This window comes from Saimiri boliviensis, chromosome 6 (genome assembly GCF_048565385.1).
Source record: "Saimiri boliviensis isolate mSaiBol1 chromosome 6, mSaiBol1.pri, whole genome shotgun sequence".
Lineage (NCBI taxonomy): Eukaryota > Metazoa > Chordata > Mammalia > Primates > Cebidae > Saimiri > Saimiri boliviensis.
The window spans coordinates 123,769,547-123,785,934 of NC_133454.1; positions in this window are offsets into that span (position 1 = coordinate 123,769,547).

Genomic DNA, 16,388 nt, shown 5'->3' on the forward strand with positions numbered 1-16,388 from the left:
GGTGGCTCACGCCTGTAATCCCAGCACTTTGGGAGGCCGAGGCGGGTGAATCACGAGGCCAAGAGATCGAGACCATCCTGGTCAACATGGTGAAACCCCGTCTCTACTAAAAATACAAAAAAATTAGCTGGGCATGGTGGCGCGTGCCTGTAATCCCAGCTACTCAGGAGGCTGAGGCAGGAGAATCGCCTGAACCCAGGAGGCGGAGGTTGCGGTGAGCCGAGATCGCGCCATTGCACTCCAGCCTGGGTAACAAGAGTGAAACTCCGTCTCAAAAAAAAAAAAAAAAAAAAATTTTTAATTTTGTTCTAAAATGTAAATTTAGTTTGTATTTATGAAAAGTTGATAAGTTTGGCCAGGTGTGGTGGCTCACTCCTATAATCCCAGCATTTTGGGAGGCTGAGGTGGGAGGATCCATTGAGCTCAGGAGTGCTGGACCAGCCTGGACACCATAGTGAGTTGAGATCTTGTCTCAAAAAAAGATAATATATTCATATGATTCAAAATTCAAAGGATCCATAAGAGTACATAGTGAAAAATGCTCTTCCACACGCTGACCCTCAGCCACAAACCTGTTGTTGCCAGAGGCAGCTAATGTGACAGGTTCTTGTGTAGTTTTTCAGGAGTATTTATGTGTAGTCACACAAATATAATAATATGTATGTACAAGTAAAAATTCACATTAATTAAATGTTAATTTTAGAAAAAAATTAGTAAATACAAAAGAGATTAAAAAAATCACTCATGGCATTACTCTCCATAGATAATCTGTGTTAGTTAATATTTTGGTGCATTCAATTATTTTAGTTTTTTGAGACGGAGTCTCGCTGTGTCACCCAGGCTGAAGTGTGGTGGCACCATCTCGGCTCCCACTCCCAGGTTCAAGTGATTCTCCTGCCTCAGCCTCCCAGGTAGCTGGGGCTACAGGTGTGTACCACCACATCAGACTAATTTTTGTATTATTGGTAGAGACGGGGTTTTACCATGTTGGGCAGGCTGGTCTCAAACTCCTGACCTCAAGTGATCCACCTGCCTCAGACTCCCAAAGTGCTGGGATTATAGGCATGAGCCACCGTGCCCAGCCTGATGCATTTACTTCTAAGTTTTTCTTCCTTTTTTTTTTTTTTTTAAATTTTTGAGGCAGGGTCTCACTTTGTCACCCAGGCAGGAGTACAGTGATATGATCATAGTTCATTGCAGCCTCAACCTGCCGGGCTCAAGCAATTCTCCCTCCTCATTTTTTGATTTTTTTTTTTTTTTTTTTTTTGTAGAGATGAGGTCTCACTATGTTGTCCAGGCTGGTCTTGAACTTCTGGACTCTCCAAGTTTTGGGATTACAGTTGTAAGCCACCATGCCCAGCCTAGAATTTTCTTTATTGATGCAGATTTTTAGTTGAAATGGCAACCAAATGTAAATAGGTTATTATAGCCTGTCTAAAGTCAAAAACAGATTGTGAATATCTTTCTATGTCAATGACTAGTTTACAATTATTCTTTGTAGCCGTAGAGCGCTTCATCATATGGGTATGCTGTGATTTATTTAGATTGTTTCTATTTTTGACTATAGCTCCTTGCTATTTTAAACAGTGCTGCAGTGAACATCCTTGTAGCTACCTCTTCGCTCACCTGTTCGAATATTTCCTTAGGATACATTCCTAGAAGTGGAGTTAACAGGCTAAAGGATGTGTCCTCGCACGCACATTTTAAAGGCTTTTGACATATGTGATCACACTGCCCTTCAGAAAGCCCCTCTCATTTTAGATGACTTACAGGAGCTCGGGCTAGATCCAGGAAGACTGTCTCCTTTAAAATGAAGTGGCAGGCCTCGCCAGCGGAGTGTGTCCTTGCCCTCGTTTTTCTTGGCGGAGCTCCGGGAGGCTGCTGCGGGAGCGGAGGCTGTCCTGTTCCTGCCCTGCAGTCCCCTGCAGCCCTGCTGAGTCTGCGATGGTGGTGGAGGGTGTTGTGGACCATGAGCAGGGGATGAGGCAAGTTGTGGATCTGACCTTTGTCTCTGCGAGAATGGGCTGGCAGAGTCTGCTTGGGGGAGAGGGAATGACCCCAGCGGTGTGCGGAAGAGTCCCCAGGGAGGGGGCGTGCTTGAGGGCAGGGAAGCTGGGCGGCAGGGAGGATCCCCAGAGCTTCGCAGAAACGTGAGCTGAGCCGCAGAGTGGCTTCATAGCAGGGCTGTGCCCCTCCCGGCTGTGCAGTTGTGACCAAAGCCACTTGGGCTTGCATCTTCGTGGCCTCTGGAGTGAAGTGGGAATAGAACAATACCTACTGCAATTGCTGATGGGTAGTTGGCCAGACCGCTCGCAAAGTGCGTGTCATGCCAGGATTCTCCCATAAAAGGCAGCTGACAAAAAAAGTGTTAAGAGAACCCAGGGGCTGGGCGCGGGGGCTCATGCCTGTAATCCCAGCATTTTGGGAGGCCGAGGCAGGCAGATCACAAGGTCAGAAGTTCGAGACCAGCCTGACCAACATGGTGAAACCCCGTCTCTACTAAAAATACAAAATTTAGCTGAAGGTGGGGGCACATGCCTGTCATCCCAGCTACTCAGGAGGCTGAGGCAGGAGAATCGCTTGAACCCGGGAGGCGGAGGTCGCAGTGAGCCCAGATTGCACCATTGCACTCCAGCCTGGGCAACAGAGCGAGACTCCATCAAAACAACAGCAGCAGCAGCAACAAAAAACCTAGGAAAGCTGGGACCAGCTCAGGCTTGCTCAGGAAGGGACCCATGTCCAGGCAAGAGAGCAGTGCGCTTCCCTCCCTCCCCGTCCTTCCCTGGGCAGCCGGCCTTCCTTCTGGCATCAGCCAGAGCCGACTGTTCTGAACCCTCCCCCAAAAGTGAGGACCAGATGGTACCCCACCCTCTGAATACCTCTCACCATGGAATGTGAATCGTCACCGACCTGGCTTGTGTCAGTAGCTGCCTGGGAGCGGCGAGGATGGGGGTGGGAGCACACCCTTGTGTATGTGAATGTGTGTGTATGTGAGTAAATACGTGTCAGTGAGAGATTGTGTGTGAGCACCTGTGTGTCCATGTGAGCATATGAAGACGTGAGCGAATGTGAGGCTGCTAGGGAGTGTGTGACCCAAGTGCATGAGTGTGTGTACGTGAGCAATGTGAGTGTGAGAATGTGGGTGAGTGTGGATGTGTACGTGTGTAAGGACAAGTGTGTAAGTGTGTATGCAGGTGTGTGCTGTGTGAGGATTGTGTTTGCACGTATAAGGGTGAATGTGTATGAGTGTGTGAACAAAGCCTGTGTGTTTTGTGTGATTGCATGTATGTGTGAGCATGTGTGACAGTGTGTGGACAAATGAGTGTGAGTGTGAACAATGCCTGAGTGTGTTGTGATTTGTGTGAGCGTGTGACAGTGGGTGCACGAGTGCGTATGTCAGTGTGTGTGTCAGTGTATGTGTGAATGTGTCAATGTGTTGAGTGTGTGTATGAGTGTGTGATTGCGTCAGTGTGGTAGTGCACGTGTGAATGTGTGTATGTGTGGGGGTGTGTAAGTGCGTGTATGTGAGTGTGAGCGTGTGTGAGATCGTGAGGGTGTGAGCATGTGTATGAGTGTGGGTGTGTGTGAACATGAGAACACGTGTGTATGAGCTGATATGGGTGTGAGCATGTGAATGTGGGCGTGTTTGGGTGTGTATGTGAGTGTGTGAATGTGTGTGGGTGTGCATGTCTGAATGAGTGTGTGTGGGTGTTAGCATGTGTGTATGAATGTGGGTGTGAATGTGTGGGTGTGAGCATGTGTGGGTGTGTGAATCTGTGGGTGTGAGCATGTGTGTGGGTGAATGTGGGTGTGTGTGAATGTGGGTGTGTGTGAATGTGTGTGGGTGTGAGCGTGTGGATGTACATGTATAAGTCTGAATGTGTGTGTGTGTGAGCGTGTGTGTGTGAATGTGAATGAGAATGTGTGTGTGAATATGTGTGTGAGCGTGTGTGTGAATGTGTGAGTGAATGTGTCTGTGTGTGAATGTGTTTGTGTGTGTGAGTGTGTGTGTCGCTCTCTGAGGGAGACACACAACACCTTGGTAGCAGCTCTGAAGTAAACACTTCGTTCTTCGAGTTTATTCCCCTCCACTGGGACCCCGTTCTCTACTGGGAACTGTGTTGTAGCCGGGATGTGGGATTCAGACCTGCCAGGAGGCCCTGACTCTTGGCGCTGGGCGGGACAGGCCTGGAGGCTGCAGGGGGGAGCCCAGGGTAGGGATGGATGGGGGCCGCTGACCATGGAGCAATGGTCAAGGAGGCACAGGCGGCTGCTGGCCATGGAGCAATGGGCTGGTGACGCTGTGGGTCATGCACGTGCTGTCAGGGGAGCAGCGACAGAACCAGGGCCAGGCGGGAACTGGTCTCCAGGAGCCTTGCTTCACCTGTGAATGGGGAAGGAAGGATTTGGGGAGGAGCCGCAGGACTAGGCTGTGGGGACTGGAGCCAGGAAGTGACCATAGGCTGGCCTGTGACTTCATCTCCAGGGCAGACAAGGCCTGGATGTGTGTGGGGAGTCCCTGGCCTGCTAGGAAAGGGAAGCCCTTCCTCCCCAAAGCCGGGCCTTCCCAGGAGGAGTGCTCCAGCTCTGCTGTGGGGGACACCTGGCCCCCGGGCAGCTGCCCTGGGATGTCACCGTCACCGGGGGAGGGTATCCCTAATAGCTGTTGGGCTAAGTGTAAGCAGCTCAGGGCACTGACTCAGGTGTGCAAAAAAAAAAAAAAAAATCACTTTTTTGTTTTTGACATGGAGTCTCGCTCTGTTGCCCAGGTTGGAGTGCAGTGGCACAATCTCAGCTCACTGCAACCTCCACTTCCTGGGTTCAAGTGATTTCTCTGCCTCAGCCTCTCAAATAGCTGGAATTACAAGTGTGCGCCACCACACCCGGCGAAGTTTTGTATTTTTAGTAGAGACAAGATTCCACCATGTTGGCCAGGCTGGTCTCGAACTCCTGACCTCTGCTGATCCGCCCGCCTCAGCCTCCCAAAGTGCTGGGATTACAGGTGTGAGCCACTGCACCCAGCCTGCTGTCATTGTTATCAGTCTCTCCGTCTGGGTTATGAGCATGGTGGGAGGGATGAGACTGTCCACGCCCCTCACCACGGCATCCTTGGCACTACGTGGTACCTGGCACATGGCAGATACTCGGGCAATGTTTAAGTGAACAAATGAATATACTGGTAAATTCAGCCATTCTCTAGCAACTCCAGTTGAGCCTCCTGCCTGGGGTCAACTCACACCATAACTGCTCCCCTCCCCCATCTAGGGGCTCAGGGTGGGCTGGCCAGGTGAACAGGGACATTTCCCCAGGCTGCCCAGCACGTTCTTGTGCTTCTCTGGATGCTGCCTGTGTCACAACAGCTCTGCCACCTGCAGGCTGTGTGGCCTTGGGCAAGTCACACTCTCTCCCTCTCTGAGCCTTGGCTGCTGCTGCTGCTTTTTTTGAGGTGGAGTCTCGCTCTGTCACCCAGGCTGGAGTGCAGTGGCTCAATCTTGGCTCACTGCAACCTCCACCACCTCCCAGGTTCAAGCAATTCTCCTGCCTCAGCCTCCCAAGTGGCTGGGATTACAGGCATGTGCCACCACACCCAGCTAATTTTTTTTTTTTTTTTTTTGTATTTTTAGTAGAGATGGGGTTTCACCATGTTGGCTAGGCTGGTCCCGAACTCCTGACCTTGTGATCCGCCCGCCTCGGCCTCCCAAAGTGCTACAGGCATGAGCCACTGTGCCCGGCCTCAGCCTTTACTTCTTTACTGACTCAGACTGAGTTCTGCAGAACCCTGGTGCTCTGAGGAGGTCTCCATGAGCAGGGTAAGGGGAGGCAGGATGGCTGGACAATCTCCCCTTCAACCAGAGTGGCTTTGCTTTGATCTGTTTCTTATCTGGGGTTAAATGTAAGATTCCGTTTGAAAATGGGCTGTGCTGCAAAAGGTAGAGAATAAACCTCTAAGCTAGAAGATGAAGTGGGCCTCAAAGCTTAGCCCGAGCTCCCCTGATGGAGATCAAAGCCCATCTCCACCAATTCTTAGCTCAGTGACCTTGGGCACATTACCGACCCTCTCTGTGCCTTAGTAACCTTATCCATGAAATGGGTCATAATGCTGGCTGCCTGGTGCCATTGCAAAGGTAAGATCAAGTAATGCATGCCAAGCACTTGGAACACTTCCCAGGCAGAGGGCAGGAGGGCCCCAGGGGTGGGTGAGGCATGGGGGTCGCTGCCATGTAAGCCAGGCTGACTCAGGCTGGCTCCCACAGGATAGCGCGTATGTGCACGTGTGATCTTTCAGCACATTTTCATGGAAAGAAGGCTTTCCTTTCAGATTCCTGAAGACCTCAGAGGTAAGGACTTTTAAGCAGGGAAGGCGGGAGGGCAATTTCCACAGCTGCATGGCACACGGATGCTGGCATCTGACAGCTTCCCCCACAGCACTGGCCTGAAAGTGGGCGCGGCCCAGGTGGGCTATGTGGGTTCGCTCTGGGTGGTTTGAAAACAGCAGTCACCAGGCCAGCGCCTCTGGGACCCCTCCCTCCTGCCTGCTCCCCGAGGTGGCCCTCACTCTCTCTGATTCTCCCTGGGGCCTGGGAGACAGTGGGACACCCTGGGATGCCTGGAACTGCAGGCTGAGAGGCAGCCAGGGAGTGGGGGCCTTGGGGAGGAGCCCCAGGCAGGGTTCTGGCCCCCCTGTAAATGGCTGAATCAGAATTTCAGGAATTGGGGTCTGGGAATCTGCTTTTAGTTTTTATTATTTATTTATTTATTATTATTATTATTTTTTATACATATATATTTTTTAATATAGACGGGGCTTTACCACCTTGGCCAGGCTGGTCTCGAACTCCTGACCTCGTGATCCATCCGTCTTGGCCTCCCAAAGTGCTGGGATTACGGGCATGAGCCACCACCACAGCTGGCTAGTTTTTATTTTTAGATGGACTCTGGCTCTGTCACCCAGTCTGGAGTGCAATGGCTCCATCTCGGCTTGCTGCAATCTCTGCCTCCCAGGTTCAAAATATTCTCCTGTTTCAGCCTCTGGAGTAGCTGGTACTACAGGCGCACATCACCACGCCTGGGTAATTTTTGTATTTTTAGTAGAGACGGGGTTTCGCCATGTTTGCCAGGCTAGTCTTGAACTTCTGACCTCAAGTGATCCTCCTGCCTCAGCCTCCCACAGAGCTGGGATTATAGGCATGAGCCACTGCACCTGGCCGGAATCTGCTTTTAAAAAAGCTTTCCAGGGTCATATGGAGTGATTCATTCCTGTAATCCCACTACTTTGGGAGGCTGAGGCAGGAGGATTGCTTGAGGCCAGGAGTTCAAGGTTACAGTGTGCTATAATTGCACTACTGCACTCCAGCCTGTCTGGAGTGGCAGGCAGGTGGCAGAGCAAGACCCTGTCTCAAGAAAACAAAAACCAAACAAACAAACAACTTCCATGATGTATATTCAAGATTTGGAGCCACAGATCTCATTAACCTCCTGAACTTTCCTAATGGGGAGACTGAGGCACAGAGGGGAAGGGACTTAGCCAGAGCCACAGGGCTGCCAACTGGCAAAACCAGTTCCTGTGATGCCCAGCCGAGGCTTTCTCCCTCCCTGGACCATGCTTTCTGTAATGTGGAATTTTCCACAGGGACACAGATCCAGTTTTATGCTAACAGCTCTCAGAAACCGGTATTCTCTGCCAGAAATCCCTGGCATCACCCACTTTAGTGGAAAGCTGGTATTCTACAGAGCGAGGGACGTCTGCTATGTCCTTCACTCTCCCCATGCCACACCCAGGTCCCCAGAGCCTCTCTGCGTTATTTTTCCCGCCCAGAGGGGGTCAACAGGTGTCTGTCCGGGCCTGCTCACCAACAGATGTCCCTGTAGACCTTCACAAGGCAGGCTGCTGGGAGCACGCTGGACATGGAGGGGAGGTGGGGAGAAGCTGCCTGGGAGCGGGTGAGACCAGGTGGGCACTGACTGGTTAGCGGGGGCAGGCGTTTCTCCTCTGAGAGAGCTGCAGACACCACACAGACTCTGCATCTCCCAGCGCTCCCATCTGCCTCAGCGGGGTCCTTCCGCGCCGAGTCCCCCTGGCTGGGGCTTGGAAGCTCAGCCCAGAAGGTTCTTCTTGCCCGAGTGAGTCAAGTCCGGAGAAAGTCTCTGTGGTTGCCTGTGGAAAGAGGAAGCACTTTCTGGCTATGTCCTTCAATGACAAGAAGAGTGATGCTGTTGAGTGCATTTATTGAGCCTCACGATGTGCCAGGCCCCGTGCCACACAGGAAAAGGTCACACATAGGATCCCTGCTGTCCATGCTGTTAGACACATCATAGTCATGGCTAATGTTGTTATAATTATCATCATTATTTTTGGGGAGAGGAGGGAGTTTCACTCTTGTTGCCCAGGCTGGAGTGCAATGGCTCGATCTCGGCTCACCGCAACCTCCACCTCCCAGGTTCAATCGATTCTCCGGCATGAGCCTCCCAAGTAGCTGGGATAACAAGGCACGTGCCATCACGCCCAGCTAATTTTGTATTTTTATTAGAGACAGTGTTTCTCCATTTTGGCCAGGTTGGTCTTGAACTCCGGTGCTGGGATTTATAGGCGTGAATCACTGCGCCCGGCCGGCTTATGATATGATTGAGTCCTTCCCTGTACCAGGAGCCAGGCACCGGGCCCAGCACCGTGTACAATTGCCTTTCGTGAACAGGTTCTACGTGATCCTCATCTGCGATGATTTCCATTGTGTAGATGAAGAAAACGAGGCTTGGAGAGAGAAAGCAAATTGTCCAAGGTCACACAAAGGCATCCAGGGACGTTGGCCCTAGAGCCCGGGCCTCCCCGCTGCAGAGCTCAGCCGTTAGCCACGGTGGTTACACGGTGGTGCTGCCCTCAAGCTTCTCTCCTGCCCGAGAGACGTTTCTTTCTAGTGGATGTGTGCTGGTGGTTCGCTTTCCTCCTCTGCCCGTTGGAGCTCTCTTTTGCCCCTAGAATCTGGTTCTCGCTCCGACTCTGCAGAGCCTGGAGCTCCACAGACACCAGCCCCGGGCTTTCTGCGCAGAAGGTGGCATGGCAGCTTCATTTGCTGCCTTTTTGAAATAAATCATGTCAGTCACGTGACAGCGTGGTGTCCCACGTCGCAGCCTCGCTTTCCATTCGGCTCCACAGTTTGTACCTCGATCTGAAGACTGGTCTGGAACGACTAGAAGCAGGATTCCGGAACACAGCCGCGAGCCTCTTCACCACGGCGACACGTTCTGAGAAACGCATCGTTAGGTGATTTCGATGGTTAGGTGATTTTGTCATTGTGTGAACGTCAGTGTGCACTTATACAAACCTGGATGGGTAGCCCGCGACACAGCCAGGCTAGATGGCTCAGCAGATTGCTCCTACGCCTCAAAACTGTACGGCAGGCAGGGCTGAATAGTGGAGGCGACCGGAATACAGCAGTATTAATGTATATAAACACATCTAATAGACTGGGCATGGTGGCACACGTCTGTAATTCCAGCACTTAGGGAGGCCGAGGCGGGTGAATCACGAGGTCAAGAGATTGAGACCAGCCTGGCCAACATGATGAAACCCCATCTCTACTGAAAATACAAAAATTAGTTGGGCGTGGTGACGTGCACCTGTAGTCCCAGCTACTGCGGAGGGTGAGGCAAGAGAATCCCTTGAACCTAGGAGGCCGGAGGTTGTAATGAGCTGAGACCGGGCCACTGCACTCCAACCTGGGCAACAGAAACTCCTTCTCAAAAAAAAAAAAAAAAATCTAATTATAGAAAAGGGGGCACATGGCACTGTGATGCTATGATGACTGTGACATCACTAGATGACAAAAAATTTTTCAGCTCCCTTATAATCTTTTATTCTTATTATTTTCCTTTTTTCAATTTTAATTTTAATTTTTTAATTTTTTTGTTTTTTGTTTTTTGTTTTTTTTTCTTTTGAGACGGAGTTTCGCTCTTGTTACCCAGGCTGGAGTGCAATGGTGCGACCTCAGCTCACCGCAACCTCCGCTTCCTGGGTTTAGGCAATTCTCCTGCCTCAGCCTCCTGAGTAGCTGGGATTACAGGCACGCACCACCATGCCCAGCTAATTTTTTGCATCTTTAGTAGAGACGGGGTTTTACCATGTTGACCAGGATGGTCTCGATCTCTTGACCTCGTGATCCACCCGCCTCGGCCTCCCAAAGTGCTGGGATTACAGGCTTGAGCCACCGTACCCGGCCTATTATTATTATTATTTTTTTATATAAAGACGAGATTTCACCATGTTGGTCAGGCTGGTCTTGAACTCCCGACCTCAGGTGATCTGCCCACCTTGGCCTCCCAAGTGCTTGGATTACAGGTGTGAGCCACCACCCCCGGCCTATTTTCCTTTTTTAAAAAGAGAATACAGACAGGCTCTTGCTATGTTGCCCAGGCTGGGCTCAAGCTCCTGGTTTCAAGCAGTCCTCCTGCTTCGGCTTCCCAAGTCCCAACCATGTTAGCCAGGCTGGTATCGAACTCCTGGCCTGAAGAGATCCGCCCACCTCAGCTTCCCAAAGTGCTGGGATTACAGGGGTGAGCCACCACACCCGGCCTCCATTAAAATCTTCTGGGACCACTACTGAATATAGGGTCCTTCACTGTCCAAACATCATTACGCAGCCCAGGAATCCAAACTGTTGGAGGGAGAAAAGCAAAGAACCCAAATGAAAGATGGAGGAGGAGGAATCAATTGTGTGAAAACTCAGGAGACAAAGATACTGAGGCAGCCCACCGGCTGTTCGCAGCGGAGCGTGGCAGCAGATTTGTTAAGGAGAGCACCGCAGAGCAGCGCTGCGTCTCGGGTGTGGAATGGGCTGAGAATATCTGACGCTTTGCCTCCTCCTTTTGATGTCATAATCACTGTTGGATTATTCTCCACAAGAATCCAGGTGAGAAATTAGTTTGGGGCCCTATTCCTGTCGTTTTATTCAGCTCTCTAGAAAGTCTGGCTTACCGGGCGCAGTGGCGCGTGCCTGCAATGCTGGCATTTTGGGGAGGCGGAGGTGTAGCAGGACACGCTGCCCACAAAACCTCTTGGGCACCAGGTTTGTGAAGGAAGTGGCTTTTTATTCGGCCGGGAGTCTCAGCAGACTCGAGTCTCAGGACCCGAGCTCCCTGGCTAGAAAATCCTGGCCTCTTTTCTTAAAGGCTCAGTCTTAGAGGGTACGTGTGAGAAGGTCGTGATCGATGAGGTAAGCGAGGGGTATGCGCTTAGGTGGGGGTCTAGTCGTGATTCAGCAAGGACAATGCCTCCTGGGGAAGATTCCTCCATACCATGCCTGTGATCTAGAGATAGGATAGGAGCCAGAGTGGGGGTTGGATCTTCCACCTCCAGGTCCCGCTAGTGACACCGGTTTTGACTCCTCCACTGACCTTGCGCCTTCTATTTTCAACTTTTACTTCTCCTTTTGAAATGCAATGTAGAAGGCGAAGGGGAAGTGGTCTTAGGAGCTTAACAGGAAGGGATCTCCTTCCTCAGAGGTGGGCGGATCACTTGAGGCCAGGAGTTCGAAACCAGCCTGGCTAACATGCGTAACCCCATCTCTACTACAAATACAAAAGTTAGCAGGGCGCAGTGGTGCATGTTTGTAATTCCAGCTACTCTGGAGGCTGAGGCAGGGGATTCACTTGAACTTGGGAGGTGGAGGTTGCAGTGAGCCAAGATCGCGCCACTGCACTCCAGCCTGAATGGCAGAGTGAGATTCATTCAAGAAAAAAGTATGACTGAGGCTGGTATTTTCTATACTCCTGTCTTCCTTAGCTTCCTTAGCAACATAAAAGCTATAGAGTTGTGTGTGTCAATGGGTGATTTATAATATCACATTTCCTAGCCTTTCAGAGATACCAGATGTAAACAAAGGTTATTGGGTATGGTTTCTGGGCAAGCTCTCCAAAGGAGGCTGACTTAGCTGAGAGGCATGTCCTTCTGCTGTGCCCCTTTCTACTCTCTGCTGCCTGAAATGTGGATGTGATGTCTGGAGCTGCAGTAGCCATTTTAGGATCATGAGGTAGCCTCAAGGACGGGAGCCTCATGTTAATGAGGGTGGAGAGCAAGACAGAATGAGCCTGGGTCACTGATGGCTGTGGAGCTGCTGTATCAACCCTGGCTGGCTACCTCTAGATTTTTTTTTTTTTTCTTTTTTTTTAGAGACGGGGTTTCACGATGTTGGCCAGGCTGGTCTTGAACTCCTGACCTCATGATCCGCCCGCCTCAGCCTCCCAAAGTGGTGGGATTACAGGCGTGAGCCACCGCGCCGGCCTAGACTTCTTTTTATATGGCAGCAAAATTTAACTCTTTCTTATTATAGCTGCTGTTATTCTGGCTCTCTGTAGCTTGTCGCCAGGGGCAATTCTTAACTGATAGCAAAGCTTTTGAGCACGCCGATGCCTCACTTCCCACCTCTATTCATGAGAAAAGGGAAGTTCGACATGGATATAGCGGGGTGTCCCTGAGGGTCTATACTGGGGACAGAGCCTGCTCACTGTGAGCTTGGGGGCTTTACCTTGGCTCTGTCCTGTTTACAGGAAGGGACATGCATTCTGGTTTTCTCTCAGAACAGGAGGAGAATGAAGGCGTTTGGTGCAGAAGTGCCCTGGGAGAGGAAGGGGCAGGAGGAACGGTAGAGGCAGATGCAGAGTGAGGGCTGGGCTGGGGCCTGGGGATGTTTCTGGGAGAGGTAGTGAGCCTCTGGGTTCAGGCAGTGTCCCTCCTGGCCTGGGTGACAAAGAACAGTGCAGCTATGGGGCGCCACAAAGCCATGTGTTTCTGCCCCAACCCTAGCCTGACCTTGACTCTCTAGGGATAGCAGCCTGGGAACACTGGAGGCCAGCAGAGGCGGGGATGCAGAGGGGTTGGGGCCAGGTGGAAGCCAGGTGTGGGCTTGGACCTGAGCACGTGGAAACACTCCACACGCCCTGGAATCCCCAGGGGTGGCAGGTGCTGAGGTGGGCTGTGCTCTGGGTGTGCAGCCGGGCACTAAGCATCTCGGTAATTTAGCTGGAGACCTCGTTTGTGCCCTGGGTGGCCGAGTGGGAAGTGGAGGTTGCACAGGGAGTGGGAAGCCGATGGACTTAATGAACATCGTAAATCCCGCGGACTCCCAGCGCTTGCCTTCCTATCGCCTGGTGGAGACTTACCTCTTCAGAAAGCTGGTTTCAGCAACTGCTCCATAAACATCCTTGAAGTTCACGGCCCTCTTTGCTGCCTTGGCGCTCACGCTGCATTTTCTCAGCCTGTTCCATGTTTGCTGATTGAATCAGCAATTCAGCCAGTTGGATTAAAAGACATATACAACTTTTTTTTTTTTTTTTTTTTTTTTTTTTTTTTTTTTAAAGCAAAATGCCTTCTTCGGTTGAAGCAGCTCTGCCTGACCTACCATTTACCAAAGGAGATGCTCTCAGAAACATCTTGTTACCGGCGCTCAGAACAAAGATCTAAAAGCCTGTAGCAAGGATCGGAAGCGTCATGACCAACATCTCTGTGTTTATAAAGCGTGATTTCTCCTGTGAGCTTGCAGGAGAGATATTTTAACCTTCATTTTACAGATGGAGAAGGTACGGGGAGGTCTTGCTTGCGATAATGAGGCCAGTCATTGGTGGAGACTCCAGGGGTCTCCAATATTAGCCCAAATATTGGCTTAAATAGAATAAAAGTGGTAGCTGATAACTGAGCATGGACTCTGAGCCTGGCCCAGGACCAAGTGGCTTTGATCTGTGATCTGTGCAGTGTGTGTAGCTTGCCCAGCTCCTGTCCCTCCCACTTGTGCTTTCCAGTCCCTCCAAGTTTGCTCTAGGTCATTTTGGGAATGCATGGCATGCTGGAGTAGATGCTCACCCATTTCTGCTGGTCACAGACAAGGAAGCACCTAGCCCTAATGGCGGCTGGCAGCCAGGCTGTCACCCCAAGGGGACCATATCTCAGTGTCCAGCTCAGGCTATGGATGATGGAGGAGAGACGGAAGAAGTCAACTCCTGAGGACACAGCTGAGCTGCTGGATTGAACCAACCCTGAAGTCCACCCTACTGCTGGACTTTCCTTTAGCCAGCCTGCATCTACCTTTATCATTTTCTTTCTTGGCACCATTCAGAGCCAAGAAAGAAAGTCTTCATGTGCAAGGGCCAGCATGCAGCTTGTGGAGGGGCTGGGAACCACGAATCACAGCTGTGTCTGTGCTGCTTTTCCCGTCTCCAGGTGCCATGAGCGAATCAGGAGAAGGTACTGGAACTGCATTCGTCTGTTCTCATACTGCAAGTAAAAACACTCCTGAGACTGGGTCATTTCTTTTTCTTTTCTTTCTTTTTTTTTTTTTTTGAGATGGAGTTTCGCTCTTGTTACCCAGGCTGGAGTGCAATGGCACGATCTCGGCTCATTGCAACCTCCGCCTCCTGGGTTCAGGCAATTCTCCTGCTTCAGCCTCCCGAGTACCTGGGATTATAGGCACACACCACCACACCTGGCTAATTTTTGTATTTATTTATTATTATTTTTAATAATAATTTTAAAAGCTCATAGCTGGAAGTTCACAGCCAGGAATAATTTTTGGATTTTTTTTTTGAGCTGGAGTTTCGCTCTTGTTACCCAGGCTGGAGTGCAATGGCGCGACCTTGGCTCATCGCAACCTCTGCCTCCTGGGTTCAGGCAATTCTCCTGTCTCAGCCTCCTGAGTAGCTGGGATTACAGGCACACACCACCATGCCCAGCTGATTTTTTGTATTTTTAGTAGAGATGGGGTTTCACCATGTTGACCAGGATGGTCTCGATCTCTTGACCTCGTGATCCACCCGCCTCAGCCTCCCAAAGTGCTGGGATTACAGGCATGAGCCACCGCGCCCAGCCGAGACTGGGTCATTTCTAAAGGAAAGAGGTTTAATTGACTCACAGTTCCCAGAGCTGGGGAGGCCTCAGGAAACTTACAATCAAGGCAGAAGGGAAAGCAAACATGTCCTTCATAGGGCAGCAGGAGAAGAACGAGCAGAGATGGAAAAGCCCCTTATAAAACCATCAGATCTCAGGAGAACACGCTCACTGTTACGAGAAGAGCATGAGGATAACCATGATTCAGTTACCTCCCACTACGCGTGGGGATTATGGGAACTACAATTCAAGATGAGATGTGGGAGTGGACGCAACCAAACCATCTCAGGGACTAAGGTAGCAAGTCACAGGAGTCATCAGCTCGGTTCAACTGTGTGTCAATTAACGAAGTGTTCTGCAGTAAGAAATCGTCCCATCTGGGCGGTGTGTGTAGCTGACAGAGGAAGTGAGCTCAGCGATGGGGAGCTTCTAAGGAAGCCAGACCTGGTTGTGGGTGGGATGTGGACTCTGGCCCAGCAGAGAGGCCCAGGGCTCCAGCAGAGGGGACATGTAAGTAGCCAACGGCCCGGAGCAGGGCTGTGCTCCTTCTACCACATACCACCATCCTTCAGGTGCGGTGACAAGGCAGGGGAAGCTGCTGGAACCTTTTGGGATTACCAAGGGGCTGAGGTTGTTCATTTATCAGCCTACTGCGTCATTACTACTGAGAGCTGTCCTGTGGTCCGCAGCGGGCAGGGCAAGAATGAGACGACCTGGGGCCGGGCGAGGTGGCTCACGCTTGTAATCCCAGCACTTTGGGAGGCCAGGGCAGGTGGATCACTTGAGGTTAAGAGTTTGAGACCAGCCTGGCTAACACGGTGAAACCCTGTCTCTACTAAAAAAAATTCAAAACTTAGCTGGGCATGGTGGCCCATGCCTATAGTTCCAGCTACTAGGGAGTCCGAGGCAGAAGAATTGCTTGAACCCGGGGGCATAGGTTGCGGTGAGCTGAGATTGTGCCAATGCACTCCAGCCTGGGCAATAGAGCAAGACTCTGTCTCAAAAACAAACAAACAAACAAATCCAGAAAACCAAAAGAGAGTGGACTTGGCTCACAGAGGCAGGGCTCTGTGCCACGGTAGCCTCTCTGGAAATAAAGCGGTGGGTGCCAAAGGGAGGGGCCCCCAGGGAGGAGGCAGCGGCTTGGCCAGTTCATACTCCAGGTCTGTATTTTAGTCCAGCGGGCCCAGAAGTTCCTTGGCACTCCTTCCCCCCGAGAGAGAGGTGTGTGCAGTGTGTGCAAAGCCCCGCGAGAGGAGACAGGCGGCTCCCCGCTGCCCCCAGCAGAGTAGGGGGAGTGCTGCTTAAGTGGGAACCCAATTCTCAGTGGAAGGTAGCGGGGCGCTGCTCCATGGCAGCATTTGCAAACCATGTTCCTTGGAGCTCAGGGAGGTTGTAAGATGGTGATAGATGCTCAGCAAAAATGTTTGCCATCAGCCGGGCACTTTGCTGACTCTTGGAAAGTCCTAAAGGGCTTTAGCACACTAAAGCTCTGAGGAATCCTGCAGCATGACGCCTG